This window comes from Capra hircus, chromosome 6 (genome assembly GCF_001704415.2).
Source record: "Capra hircus breed San Clemente chromosome 6, ASM170441v1, whole genome shotgun sequence".
Classification (NCBI taxonomy): Eukaryota; Metazoa; Chordata; class Mammalia; order Artiodactyla; family Bovidae; genus Capra; species Capra hircus.
Genome location: NC_030813.1, coordinates 117,464,063 through 117,476,966, shown reverse-complemented (window position 1 = coordinate 117,476,966; position 12,904 = coordinate 117,464,063). Strand labels below are relative to the sequence as shown.

At 60.5% G+C, this 12,904-nt stretch overlaps 1 protein-coding gene across 1 annotated transcript in view; it reads left to right on the top strand.

Annotated features, from left to right (window-relative positions):
* Nucleotides 2,765–12,904, top strand: part of PCGF3 (polycomb group ring finger 3) — a 53,248-nt gene continuing 43,108 nt past the window's right edge. Inside the window, 1 exon segment of the mRNA XM_018049886.1 lies at nt 2,765–2,962. The gene's annotated coding sequence lies outside the window, so the exon portion shown is untranslated.

Genomic DNA, 12,904 nt, shown 5'->3' with positions numbered 1-12,904 from the left:
GAAGTTACCACACGGTGTGAGCCACACATGTCAGTGGGCTGTGACCTATGCGCACACTCAGGGGCTCACACCACCATCAACACAGCACACAGGGCCTTCACTCTAGGTGTCCTCAGGCCCCGTGACCTCTGCTCTTGTGCTTTGGCTCTGAGTGAGGCCCCTGGATGGTTTCAGGCCGAGGAGGGACATTCTGCAGCTAATGTGTCATGAGAGTTACCATTTCGTGTTGAGAATAGATCTGGGGCCTAAAGAAAGAAGCAGGCCAGTCCTGAGATGATACGCCAACTGGCGAAGCTGATGGCCTTGGACCAGGGTGGGGGGGGAGCTGCCGCAGATTCTGAGGGGTCCACCGGCAGCGTGTGTCGGGGTGGCAGGAAGGAGCCCACCTGCGATGGGGCTGTGGGAGGGTCAGGTGTGGACCTTCTGCCCTCGGAGCCTGAGCCTCTCAGGCACTGCAGCAGAGATGTGGCTGGGCAGCTAGACACAGGAGCCCAGGGTTCAGGTCAAGGTCTGGGCTGTTGTCATCAAGGAGGTTACCCTGGAGAACAGGCGGGCAGCCCAGATGTCTCGTCTGCACCCTCAGCAAGAGACCCCAGGCCTGGAACAAATCTGGGACTGTTGCTGTGCCTCACACGCCTGCCACTGGCTCTGCACAGTGTCTGAGGGCGGTCAGATGCCTTGGAGTCGCCTCCCCTACGTCCAAGGCTGATCCCAGTCTGCTGTAGCCTGGGCCCCCTCTTCCAACCTGGGTCGACTGAACTCCCATTTCTCGGAAAACAGAAGCATCTAGAATAGACCATGCATTGGGGCAGGGTGTGGACCACCCCCATGTGAAGGGCTGCCAAATGCCCCCACATCCAGGCCCCAGTCCTAGGTGGGGACTGGGGTTCACAGAGCACACCACTCTCCCCTCTACCCCATCACCACTGCTGAGGTACCACACCATCTTCCCACGCACTGTAGTCACGATCCTCTTGTACCCAGTCACTACAACTGAGGTAGGAAACTGTCTTCTCACACAAGTGGTCACTGTCCCCTTGTACCCAGTCACCACCACTGAGGTAGGAAAAACTGTCTTTTCCTTCTGGCACCCAAACTCCATGTGTGGCTTGTCTACAGCCTTGAAAATTTGTCTTTGCCCTCTTCCATTGAGCAAAGCTTTCCCCAACAATGTGTCCCCACTGCACTGGCCACGGCCCCAGAGGTGCCTCACCACCCTCATGCCTCCACCAGCCAGATCACGACACCCACTCGTGGGGGCCTCCTCCTCAGTCTGCCAGACCCCCAAGTAGGGTTCTTTCTCACTGGCTCCTCCTGGACTCCCTAGTCTCTCCACTGGGAGGGCTGCAGGGGGCTTGGTCCCTCGTCCTCACTCACCCCCTTAACCGTCTCATCATCTCCAGCCGCTGCAAGTTCCCGCTGCACCCCTGCAGCCCCCAGCCTCAGGGCAGTCCCAGTTGGGGGTCAAGTGACATCACCCTCCCCAGATGGTCAGCAGCTGTCCATCCCCGCCTCCTCTCATGCCAGCTACCCCAGCAGTCCCACCCACCCTACAGCTCCCCACCTTGTGCCGCACCCTGGCTCTCCCTTGCTCTGCCTCTCACCCCAGCCCCGCCCCCACAAACACAGGGTGGCCGGAGGCCAAGCCCAGGTGGACAGCCCTCTGCTCAGACACTCCAGGAGCCTCTCCATCTGACCTGGTCGCCAACCTCTCTGCGCCCTCTAGCTCTCACTTGGTCTCTGGAAGCATTCTCCACACTCCCTCCCGCCCCGAGGCCTGAGGTTGGCTGGACTCTCCACGGGCGAGCCGCCCCCAGCCGGTTACTTGCAGGGCTCGCTGCTCCTCAGGACCTTTCCGTGCCGGTTCACTCTAAGGTAACCATCTCCGGACACCCGCTGCCTGCCCCAATCGGCTTGTTTCCCACAGGACACCACATTTACCCTGTCCTTTGTGATTCTCTCCCCCCACTGCAGTGTGGACCCCACGAGGGCGTGGACGTCATGATCACCGCTTTACAGCTCCAGGGCAGGGCCTGCAGAAAGGCGGACCCACGGACGGGTGGCGGGGTCAGCCTTGCTGCCTACTGTCTGAGAGCTCAGAGGCCGCGTTTCTGTCTGTCCGCGGCGCCCTCGTTCCTGCCTGATTCCCAGGAAAACAGGAATGCAAGAACGAGCCTGCCTTCCTCGGAGGAAACCCTAGGTCTGGGGGCGGGGTCCTAACGCCTGCTGTCTGCGGGACCCAAAGTTCCGCAAGCCGCGCCTCCGCCCCGCGCTGCGCCTGCCGGCCCCGCCCCGCCCGCCCCGCCCCGCCCCGCCCTCGCCCGGCCCCGCCCCGCCCCGCCCCGCCCTCGGCCCGGCCCCGCCCCGCCCTCGGCCCGGCCCCGCCCGCCCTCGGCCCGGCCCCGCCCCGCCCTCGGCCCGGCCCCGCCCCGCCCTCGGCCCGGCCCCCGGGCCGGCCCCGCCCCACGCCCAGCAAGGCCCCGCCCCATCTCTGGCCCCGCCTCCCCAGCCCCTCAAGCGTCTCACGACCCGGCTTAGTCTCTGCACAGAGCCCGGCCCCGAGGCTCCCACTGACCCCGCCCTCCGTCCCCACCCACAACCTCTCACCACGCCCCCGTCCTGGGTTTCGCGGCAACCCTCGCCTCTTCAGGCCCCGGAGCCGCTCCAGCCCGGACGCGCCTGCGCCCTCTGGCTCCGCCCTTGCCACGCCCCGTACCGCCCCCTCCAGGCCCCGCCCCTGCCCCGGCCGCTGGTGGGAGCCGGGCCGCGCAATGCGCATGCTCCAGGCGCGGCGCCCCCGACTCTGCGGTCGGCTCCGCTCGGGCATTTCCGCCTCTTTGTTTTAAACTCCGGACGGGTTTTTTTCTCCTGCTCCTGGGGGGGACCCGGAGGGAGCGGCGCCCCCTCCCCCTGCCCGCGCTGGCCCCGCGTGCGCCCAGCTCGCCCGCAGCTGAGACGGCAGGTCAGTGAGTCCGCGCCCCGCCTGGCCTGGCCCGTGGCGCCCGCTCCACAGGCCGCGGCCTCGGCCCGTGTCCGGGTCCGGAAAGCTCCGAACCCCGGCCCGCGCCCCTGCACCCTCGTCGGCCCGGCCTGCGGCGCCCCGACTCCGCTCGGCAGGCCCAGGCCCGGGCCGGACCCACGGGGGCCAGACCTAGGGCAGGGCCCGACCTCGGGACGGGTCTTCGGGGAGCGACCGGGGATGACTGGATCCCAGGACCGGCCACTGGGGGGGGACCAGACCCTTGGACAGGTCACCGGGGAGGGACCGGGGAGGACCGGACTCCTGGACGGGCCACCGCAGAGGGGTCAGGGAGTATCTAACCCCAGGGTGGGTCATCAGGGAGGACTGGACCTTAGGACCCGCCGAGAAAAGACTAGGAAGTACTGGATGCCAAGACAGATCCCTTCTAAGAGAGCCCGACCCCGATGTGGGTCACGGAGGAGGGCTGGGACCTTAAGACTCAGCAAGAGTCAGCTGGACCCCGGGACAGGTCACCGAGGATGGCCAGGACTTAGGGACAGTTGGGACTAGGACAAGTCACTGAGGAGCCGTGGACCGTAGGGTGGGTCACCTGGGGGCAGTCTGTACCCCAGGACTGGCCTGTGGGAAGATCAGGACTTGAGTAACCCCACTGGAGAGAACTGAGACCCCAGGACCGCTCTCCAGTAGGGCCAGGATTTCGAAACTGGCCTGTGAGCGCTTCTGGGACCCTGGGACAGCCTGTCCTTCCCAGGATCCAGGACCCTGGGGCTGTGCCACGTGGAGGCCTGTCTTGTGACAGGCTGCAGGGATGACCCAGGTAGGTCGTGAAGAAGAGCTGGACGCTGGGCAGTCCTGGAGAAGGCTGGCTCTCAGACAGGACCGGGACTGCGATGAGAGCTGAAACTTGGAGACAGGCCCCCAGGAAGGCTGCGACTCTTGAATGAGTTGCTGAGAAGCACCCAGGCTTCAAGGGTGGTCTTTGAGGAGTGCTGGGACCCCAGGCTGGACCCCCAGGGGCCTGGGCCCTGGGGCAATTTCCAGAGTGCCTGGAATCCACTCAGCTCACTCGGCTGGACCCCAGCTGCTATAAAGGTCTGGATCATCAGGGATCCTGGGTATGTAAGCCCCACAGGTGCAAACCAGCCCTCTCTGTGAGGCCCCTGAGCGCCTGGGCCCCACAAACCTGACCTTCAGCAGTTGCTGCCTGGGCTGGCCCCGGGGGTAGGCTGGGTTGAGACTGATGGAGCTCCTACTCCCCGCTGCCCCGTGCCTGAGCCAGCAGGGCGCCCCTCCCCAGACCGAGGAAGCCGCCCCCACGCTGCTCCCCCAGCCACTCTCCAGGGCTGCCATCTCCTTGCCTGCACCCTGGCCAGTGTCGGTCGTCCGCAATCACTCCTGCCCTCCCTGCCCTCCGGGGGTGTCACAGAAGCGCCCCATTCTCCAGGTCTGGAGGTGTTTTCGGTGTCCAGGGGCTTCCAGGAGGGATGGGATCCAGAGTTGCGGGGAGGGTTTGGGGGCCATTGGTCCAGTGTGTGTCAGGTGAAACATCAGGCGCCTTTTCCACTCCAGGAAGAGACCCTGGGGTGGGGTCTCTGCTTCTCCAAAACCTTATGTCTGACCTCACCCAGACCTTGCCTGCGGTGTCCTTTACTTTGAAAGTAGGGATGGAGACGTGCTGCCTTTGGGCCAGGGAAGGCTCCAGAGTGTCCAGTGGATGAGGCTGCCCAGGTGGGCACTGTCTGCCTGGCGTGGGGCCCGCGTGCAGCGAGTACATTCAGAGAGGTTGCCCTGTGTTAGCATGGGGCGTGACTCTGGAACCCAAGGGAGATGCTTGAATGATCAGTTCACTGTTTCATTTTGTGCCGTAACTTCTCTTCTTGGTTACTTAGGAGAAACCCCCTTTGCGTTTTCAGTGTAACATTTTATAGGACCTAATCTTAAATGGAGTCCATGAATAGTCCAGCCTAGAAAGTTTTATTTGTCAATTGGAGAAGGAAATGGCAACCCACTCCAGTGTTCTTGCCTGGAGAATCCCAGGGACGGGGGAGCCTGGTGGGCTGCCGTCTATGGGGTCGCATGGAGTCGGACACGACTGAAGCGACTCAGCAGCAGCAACCATGCTTGGGACCTTCTTGCTCAGTGCTTGCTTCTGATTTTGTTTGTTTGTTTAAACGTACACTTTACTTTTTAAAAAACTTAATTTTCTTTGAAGTTTTGGAAAAGGCTTGTGAAACTGGGCATTCAAGTTTGAGTAGGCTCTTTATTTTCTCATTTTTGGATTTTTGAAGGTGTGATAGCACTGGATGGTTGTATTATTTATATATTACTGTCCTGCAAGTTACCCCAAAATGTAGTGCCTTAAAACCACATCGGCTATCTCACTGTCTGAGGTCAGGAGTCTAGGCACAGCTTAGCTGCAGAGTCTCACAAGGCTGCAGACAGGGTGCTGGCTGGGGCTGTGGTATCTGTCTGTAGGCTCAGCTGGGGGAATCTGCTTCCAGGCTGCTTGCTGGAGACATCCATAGGGCAGCTTGAGGGAGCCAGTGACTGACTGGGAGAGTGAGCAGGAGGCCGCAGTGTTCATGACCTAATCTTGGCTGGGATATGCCGTCCCTTTTGCCATGTTCTTTGTTACCACGTTCTGTGTTTCTTAGTTGCCAGGCCCTGCCCATGCTTGAGCAGGAGGAACGCCACAGGTGATTCCTGGGAGGGGCTGGGGGCCGCTGGGCCATCCTAATGCCTGGCCTCCATTAGGTGCTAGCTGCTGAGGAGTGCCCTGCAGGGTGAAGGGACGGGACTGTGCGGAGCAGTGAGGTCAGCCCGCGGGCGCAGCAGCTCAGCTGTCCCGAGCTGCCCGGGCTGCTCTCACGTCGCCGCTGCGCTGCTGGAGCGGTGCTGGAGCTTGCGCGCGCTGGGAGAGAAGCTACAAATAGGAGAGGTTTCTAGGCTAGCCTAGAACACTCGTGGCAAACCGTAAGCCCCCGCCCCACACCCAGTTAAACTGTAGACGTGTATCAGAGATGTAGTTTGAAGCTTCAAGTGCAGTGATTTCAGTTGTTTCTAGAACTTTGATTCCTGCCAGTTATTTTGCTCTGTAATTATAAACTGATGTTTCTAAGACATTTTTGAAGTGTGAGGTCCAAGATGTTGTGCATATTTGACCCTCGAAGAGAAGAATGCTCCAGGCACCCGTGTGCTGGGGCCTGGTCCTCAGCCCATACCTCCCCTCCTGGGTGCCTGGACCCCGGTGCCTGGGGCAGCGCCACAGCACTGTGAAGGCTGTGAAGGGCACCCACGTGGGGCCACTGCCCTTGACTGGTCACCATGTGGAGGGGGTGTCCTCTCTGCCACCCTGCTCTCTGGACCTGCTAGGTTTCCACCTTGCTGGGGTGAAGCAGGGTCCTTTCCAGTGATTACACTTACTTATTTGGGTTATAAACAAAGTTTGTGTTAGCCTATACTATTACACTAATTTACTGAATGACAGGATTTGTTATTTCATAGTTTTATTTGGTTAATGGTCAGATCGAACTTGAAAGTTAATTTTCTTTTCTGTTGCAATATGTTGAGGTTTGAGGACAGCTTCTTGCTGCCTTTCTGACATTTGCTGTTGCAAACATGCTGCACGGTTCATTGTGCTTCAGAAATGGAGCCATTCTTCCGTTCTGCAAGGTGATAGCTTTTCACTGTTGTAAAAAAGTGCGGTATTTTAAAAGTAACTAGACTGTCTTTAAAAACTAGTTATTAGGCTTACTTTCTTTTTTTGAAGAGAACTTCTCATGCTTAGGTGAATTTAGAGAGTGGAGGTTAACAGGACTTTTTTTTTTTTTTTTTTGCAAACGCGTCAGTATTTGCTGGACTTCGCCAAGCGAACAGCAGATTCCAGGCGTTTGACACGGAAAAGCAAAGAGCAGAAATGAGCCCACAGGCCTCCCTGAAGCTCCCGGCCGACCTGTGGGTCCTGCGCGTCTCACGGCAGCCCAGTGGGTTTGGGGGAGGTTCTTGTCAGCTGCTATGTTTGCTTATTGTCAGCAGGGCCTGGCCTGTAGAAGGTGCTCAGCTAACTAAAAGCTGGCCTGCTCCCTTCTGTGGCCCTGTTCCGGAGCTGCTGTGAGCATTAACGCCCTCCATGGATCACTCAGGAGGACCTGCTTGCCTGCAGCTGCCTGGTGAGAACACGCAGGTGCAGGGCGCGGTCACAGGTGGTGAGGGGCCGAGAAGGGTCAGCCTCTTCTGCTCTTGTTTTAAGTGATTTAGTTCTACTTTAAAAAAAAATTATTTATTTACGGCTGTGCTGAGTCTTTGTTGCTGCCCAGGCTGTTCTCTGGTTGTAAGCGGGGCCCCCTCTCCCGTCGAGGAGATTGAAGACCACTCTCCCGTCATGGGGCGGGATTCTCCATGCAGGGGCCATCTCCAGAGCACAGGTGCAGCAGTTGGGGCGCACGGGCTTAGTTGCTCCGGGGTGTGTGGAATCCTCCCGAATAAAGGATCAACCCTATGTCTCCTGCGGTGGCAGGTAGATTCTTTCCCACTGAGCCACCAGCAAGGCAACTTTAATTTTTATCAAAGTTTCTGAGGAAAAAGAAACACAGTGGAGAAAGAACGCATGAGACAATGAGCTCCCTTCTACCCTAGCCCCTAGCCCTAACCCTAGCCCTAGCTCTACCCTAGCCCTAGCTCTACCCTAGCCCTTCTACCCTAGCCCCTAGCCCTAACCCTAACCCTAACACTAGACCCTAGCCCTAACCTTAACCCTAACCCTAGCCCCTAGCCCTAACCCTAACCCTATCCCTATCCCTTCTACCCTAGCCCCTAGCTCTAACCCTAAACCTAACCCCTAATCCTAACCCCAACCCTAACCCCTAATCCTAACCCCAACCCCTAAGACTAACCCCTAGCCCTAGCCCTACCCTAGCCCTAGCTCTACCCTAGCGCTTCTACCCTAGCCCTAACCCTAGCCCCTAGCCCTAACCCTAACCCTAGCACCTAGCCCTAGCCCTAACCCTAACCCCTAATCCTAACCCCAACCCCTAATCCTAACCCCTAGCCCTAGCCCTACTCTAGCCCTAGCTCTACCCTAGCCCTTCTACCCTAGCCCTAGCCCTAACCCTAACCCCTAATCCTAACCCCAACCCCTAATCCTAACCCTAACCCTAGCCCCTAGCCCTAACCCTAACCCTAGCCCCTAGCCCTAGCCCTAACCTTAACCCCTAATCCTAACCCCAACCCCTAATCCTAACCCCTAGCCCTAGCCCTACCCTAGCCCTAGCTCTACCCTAGCCCTTCTACCCTAGCCCTAGCCCTAACCCTAACCCTAGGCTCAACAGTTACATATGTTTTCCACATTTGCTTATCAGTTTCTCTAAACACAGTTATTGTTGAATCATCTGATGGCTCACATGGCAAAGAATCCGCCTGCAATGCAGGGGCCCTGGGTTCGATCCCTGGGTTGGGAAGGTCCCCTGAAGGAGTGCTTTGGCCTGGAGAGTCCCGTGCACAGAGGAGCCCGGCGGCCCCTTAGTCGACTGAGCGACTGACCGCAGCGAGCGCCCTGCTCCCCTGACCCCAGCCCAGCGGTCGTGTACGTCTTGCCACATGCGCCTGTTGGTCTCTCTAAACACAGTCACTGTCGACTCATCTGAAGTAGCTGCAGACCGTCTGCCTCGCTGCTCAGGTGACTCACAGCACAGGACGCTGGTGAGAAGACGGTCTCCACGCGGCTGCGGCATTGCGGTCACACCGAGAAGTGGACGCCACTCCGCGTACCGGCTGGCTTCCTGTCCCCTCTCAGCTCTCCCCGCGTGGCTCAGGAAGGTCTTCCTGAGCGTTTTCCGTCTGGGAGGCGGGTAGCTCCCCGCGTGGCACTGGGGTCCTCCCACCCTTTCGGGCTCCCCACAGCACAAACTTTTCCAGACCACCCATCACTTGTGAGTTTTTCTGATTCTTCACTCAGGGTGCCGTCCACCTTTGTCTGTGTCCCCTGTTCACCCCGAGGACGGGGCCTGGGCCCCTCCTGGGTTGAGAGGGGCCTCGCGGAGGCTGCGGGGACTCCGTGCCGTGCCGGCGGGCCGTGCGTCCCGCACTCGGCGCTGCCGGCACTCCTGTGCCCGTGGACGGGGCCGAGCTCTGCCCTGGGAGCGGCACCGCTCGTGCCTGGGGGGCTGCCTCGGCCGCCCCGTCTGTGTCTGACAGAGGCTTCCGTCACGGGCGCACGGTGGCGAGTCCCACTCGGGTCAGCTGTGTTGCTTTTAGCAGACTTCACGAAAGGTTTAGTGGGTGGAAGGTTTTTGAAATCGTCAGGGGAAATATGAGTTCTGCCGTGGAGGAGCGCTTCCTCTGGGTGGAATAACTTCCTCCGGACCCTGGAGACGGGAACTGCGAGAGGCAATTGTCTTCCCTGTTTCACAGCAGCCGCCCCAAGAAGGAACTGGGAGACGGGGTCTCCACACCGCTGCCGGGACGAGACCCCACAGACAGGGTGCTTCAGGGAGGCTGAGGTCCAAGCTCAGGGTGCCAGTGGGCTTGGTTCCTGGCCTGGACGGGCCTTCTCGCCCTCACAGGCAGACTGGCAGCAGGCTGGCCCCTTCCCGGCAGGATGCTCACCCGTCAGCCCCGACTCATGAGTCAGCCTCACAGAGGCCCCACGTGTGGAGACGGGATTGGGGCTTTAACACATGAGCTTGAGGGGCACAGTTCAGTCCACACCACGGGGCTCTCGTCTCTGGAGCTGGGAGAACGGGTGCCGGCTGAGAGCATTTCCAGAGGTGGTGGCTCCTTTGATTTTCATGTGTGTGGGCAACTCGCCCTTTCTGCTAGAGGCTAGCAGCTTTCATTTCTCCAGACCCTATTGCCTCAGTTTCTGTTGCTGGAAAACGAATTGCCACGAACTTAATGGCTTGAAAGGGCAGCCACTCAGGTGTCACAGCTCCCTGGGTCAGAAGTCCGGCAGCATGCCGCTGACTCCGCTGCCCAGGGCCCAGGCCGAGGTCGGTGTGCGGGGCGGCCCTTGTCAGGGACTCACCAGCAGGCCCACCCTGGCCCGAGGCCCCGAGGTCCTTTGCCTGGGAGCCGAGGGCTGCCAGTGCGTGCTGCGTGCTGCGCGCTGCGTGCTGCGTGCTGCGGTGACCTGCTCTTCTGCCACTAGCTGAGAAAACTCGGCTCTGAAAGACGGCGCGGTTTGATCAGGCTTCTGGGTACTTGCCCTTTTGTAAGGTCAGCTGATCTGAGGCCTTAATTACATCTTCAGAAACCCCTTTAGCAGTAGGTGGGATAATTAGAGCAGAGGTGTGTGTCTCGTGGGGCCCAGGATCTTGCGACCATCTCAGAATTCTGCCTTTCATAGCCTTCCCTCTGGCCCCCCAAAATTCATGCTCCCCAAATGTGAAACCCACTTGCCCCTCCCTTCCAAGGCTCCCAGAGTCTCAGCCCCTGAATCCCCTGTCTGGTGTGACCCACCAAGGGCGTCTGTGACCCGAGTGAGGTGGTGTTCTCCCTGGGGCTTCCCGGCACCGCGGGCAGGCCGGCTGGCCGTTGTAGCTCAGACGTGGGCTGGGGTGACGAGGAGTCGTGTTGAGGCACAGGTCTGAGACCCCATGGGGAGCTCAGCCCGGTCCCTGGTTCCGCCTGAGGCGGTCTCTTTGGTGGAGGGGTCACGTGTCCTCCCCTGAGCCGGGTTTGCACAGCTGCCTGCCAGTGGGGTCTTGGGGCCTCAGCCCTGAGCCGTGCTTTCTGTGCTCCTGTGAAACTTGGACCTGAGTGGGCAGCGGGCGAGACTGTGAGTCAGGTCGACCCTCTGGCTGCACCTCCCTCCTGCCTCACTTTGCCTGCTGTCCCTGTCCTGGCCCACGTTCTCGAGGGTCCGGCCCGTGCCCTGCACCCTCCTTGGTCCTCTGTCTGCATCCCTGGTCCCGGCTGGAGGCCGCATGCTGGGCTTGTGGGGCCCCTGCCCCTGTCTGCACGGCTCCGCCTGCCCAGGTCGGAGCGGGGACGTCTCTCCACACGCCGTTCCTCGGTCACCGCCGGAGCGGCCGGCCGGCGCTCCCTGCACTTCTGCTGCCACGCAAGCCCCTGCTGGCTCGTGCCCTGCTTCAGGGCGCCCTGTGCACGCTCCTGAGGCCTCTGCCAGCCAGCAGGGTCAGTCGTGGCTGACTGGATGTAGAATTCTACGTCCCAAGGGTCTTTCCTTGGACTCCTTGGAGTCGGGCGCTGCAGGTGAGGAGGCTGGTGCCTGCGATCCCTCCTCCCGGCTCCTCCTGCCCCAGCGCCTTCAGCACTCTCCCTCGCGCCCTCGATATCTTCAGGTTCGGGGACCTGCGTGCACGTGGGCAGCACCGGGGCCCTTGCCGTCTGACTCTCCCAGCTAGGGAGGCACGCGAATCATTTTCTCCAGGTCGTGAAGTGTCGCCTGTGAGTGAGTGCGCGGATGCCCTAGGAGCGTGCGTGCTCCCGGCTCCAGACTGTCGGAGCTTCCTGTCTGCTCCCCTTGGAGCCCCTGTTGGTTGGACATGGCAGTCCTTCTGTATCCCGTCTTTTCCACCCTTCGGACAGATTTTCTCAGTTTTATCATACAGCCTGTCTGTTGGATTTTCAGCGTTCCCGGTCGCGTGCCTGACAGTGTAATCTAGGTGTGAGTAATAACAAAGTGGTCAGTTGAGGGTTGGAGGGGGAAGGCTCGGAGTCATTCGTGTGGGTGTAGATCTTAGGATGGTCTCGAAGAGCTTACTGGGGAGGGGATGCTCAAGACAAGACTTGCTGGGAGTGAGCCAGCACGTGGGCCCTGGAGCGGGAATATTCCGGCTGAGATTACAGTCCTGCAAGGACCCCAGGCGGGACTGCAGGTAGAGTGTCCTAGAACTGCAGGGGCCCGTGGGGCTGTGGAGCTCCCTGAGCTTCGCAGGACTTCACAGTGGAGGTCCCCCGAGCCTCACTGAGGGGCGCGCAGCCAACGTGGACGACCTGGGAGAGCAGCGCTGCTGTGAGTGCACAGCCCTGGGCCGGCCGTCCTACGGGACTCCCGCAGACGCCTTGCTGCCGCCAGACAGCCTTTGGGTCCCGTGACCCAACACGTGCTTGCCTGGTGACAGTTGTGTGAGTGAGGTCACCAGGGCCCAGCGTGGACAGGCCAGCCGTGGGGAGAAGGCCTTGGGGGGCCCGACAGAGCAAGGCTTTTCCCAGGCACGTGCTGGGGACTCGGTTCGGGTGGCCTGGCCTGCTCCCCCAGGTGGAGGGGTGGGAGCTGAGTATAGGGCTCCGCTTGGCGTGGCTGTTCAGGAGAAGAGGGCGTGTGCAGGGAGCAGGGGCCACACTTCGTCAGCTCTGCGTGAAGATAAATGGATAGGTTTCCTGGAGTTCTTAGAGGGCATCAGGAGTATCTCAGGCTGACTGGACACCGGCTCTGGGGCGGGCTCCCTGCTGGACGTGGCGTGCTGTGGTGAGGAACACACCCCTGTGGGGTCACAGGGCACAGACCTTGGGAAGCTGACAGCAGGGGGACGAGACGACAAACGGGCTCAGCCTCGAGCATGGGTGGCCCATCCCAGAGCCTCGCTGCTCCCTGATGGCCCTTTGAGGGTGGACTGCCGGGCATGCACACAGCTGAGAGGTGGGCGAGGCCACTGGGGACGGAGCTGGACACGGGTGGGCCCCGACGTGGATGGAGGCCCTGGCGTGAACGGGGAGACTGACGGGGAGCGTGGGGAGGGCTTGGCTCATCCACAGTCGGGCTCCTGCGATTGGTTTCTGGGGGGCATCGGGGTTGCTTTTCTGAGGTTGTCAGGCGTGCCTGTGGAGAAAGAATTGGTGGTACACGTGGTTGGGGGCGTTCTGGTGGTTCTGCCGTCCATTTGGGAGCCACAGTGATGTCCAGGGAAGGCCCGTGGGCACAGAGGCTGGTGGGGGCTCTGGTGTTGGGATGAGGATGAA